Source organism: Nicotiana sylvestris, chromosome 2 (genome assembly GCF_000393655.2).
Source record: "Nicotiana sylvestris chromosome 2, ASM39365v2, whole genome shotgun sequence".
Classification (NCBI taxonomy): Eukaryota; Viridiplantae; Streptophyta; class Magnoliopsida; order Solanales; family Solanaceae; genus Nicotiana; species Nicotiana sylvestris.
The window spans coordinates 138735012-138736858 of NC_091058.1; positions in this window are offsets into that span (position 1 = coordinate 138735012).

Below are 1847 nucleotides of genomic sequence, written 5' to 3' on the forward strand. Positions count from 1 at the left end.
AAGGATCTATCTTATGTTGAGGAGCCAATGGCAATTTTGGACAGGCAGGTTAGAAAGCTGAGGTCAAAGAACATTGCATCGGCAAAGTTTCAGTGGCGGGGTCAGCCGATCGAGGAGGCAACCTAGGAGACCGAGCAGGATATGCGCAGCCGTTACCCTCATCTTTTCACTACTTCATGTATGTCTCTATGCTCATTCAAGGACGAACGAATGTTTAAATGTGGGAGGATGTAACGACCCGGCCGGTCATTTTAAGAATTTATGCCATGATACCCTATTAACTGCTTTCCACATGTTTGTTTCTGCTATTGTGAGTTGCCGGGAGGAATTATTGGGAGTTTCGGAGAGTTTTGGGACACTTAGTCCCTAAATGAGAGCATAAGTTTTGGAAATTTTTGACTGTAGTTGGAACAATGTGAAGATGGCCTCAAAATGGAATTATGATAGTTCTGTTAGCTTTGTTGGGTGATTTCGGGTTTAGGAGCGTGTTCGGATGGTGTTTTGGTGGTCCGTAGCTAATTTAGGCTTGAAATGTCGAAGTTAAATTTTTGAGGTTTCCGGTTCGATAGTGAGATACTGATGCGAGGGTCGGAATGGAATTCTGGAAGTTTGAGTAGCTCTATAGTGTTGAATGTGACGTGTGTGCAAAATTTTAGGTCATTCGGACGAGGTTTGATAGACTTTTTGATCGAAAGCATATTTTGAAAGTTTTTAAAGTTCTTAGGCTTGAATTCGATGCTAAATTGGTGCTTTGATGTTGTTTTGAGCGTTCCAAAGATTGGAACAAGTTTGAATGATATTTTAGGATTGGTTGGCATGTTTGGTTGAGGTCCCGGGGGCCTCGGGTGTGTTTCGGAGGCTCAACGGGTCATTTTTGGAACTTAGAAATTGTAGAAAAATGTTGCAGTAGTTAGTTCTGGTTTCCTTCTTCGCGTTCGCGAGTGGGGTCTCGCATTCGCGAAGAGGAGTTGGGGCTGGTGAGGAATTTATGCTTCGCGTTCGCGAAGCTGGGAGGCTTATGCCTACGCGTTCGCGATGGTATTCCCGCGATTGCGTAGGAGGAGGAAGTGTTGCATCGCATTTGCAACCTGGGCATCGCATTCATGATGAAGAAATCTAGGCCCAAGTGAATTTGTGCTTCGCGAACGCGAGGGGCCTTTCGCGTTCGCGAAGAAGGAATATCTGGGCAGTATTTAAATAGCCCATCAGCAACCCTTCTTCATTTTTCCACCATTTTTGAACGGGATTGAAGCTTTTGAGGGTGATTTTTGAGGAAACCAAAGGGGAATCACTTGAAGGTAACATTTTTGACTTCATAACTCGTTTATATGTGATTAAAGACCTAATTAGTGGTGAAATATTTGGGAAAAATGGATAATTAGGGTTTGAGATTAAGAGACCTTACCATGGGTATTTGAGGAGACAATTGAACTCCGATTTCAGTATTCTTGTTATGTATAGACTCATGAGAGTACGAGGTTTCTGAAAATGTAAATTTCACCCAATTCCGAGACATGGGCCCGAGGGACATTTTGGTCATTTAACCTAATTTTGTGTATTAGCTTAGAATTTATTTATAGACTCAATTACTTGAAGTGTTATTTACATTATGAAATTGAATTGAATAGATTTGGGCTATTTGGAGTCGAGTACTTGTGGCAAGAACATGGTTTTGGTTGACTTTTGAGCCGGTTCGAGGTAAGTGGCTTGCCTAACCTTGTGTGGGGGACATTCCCCTTAGGATTTGGTATTGTGGTAATTGAAATGCCTTGTACGTGAGGTGACGAGTGCGTACTTGTGCTAATTGTTGAAAAATCATGTTTTCACTTAAGTAGCTTAAATTGTGT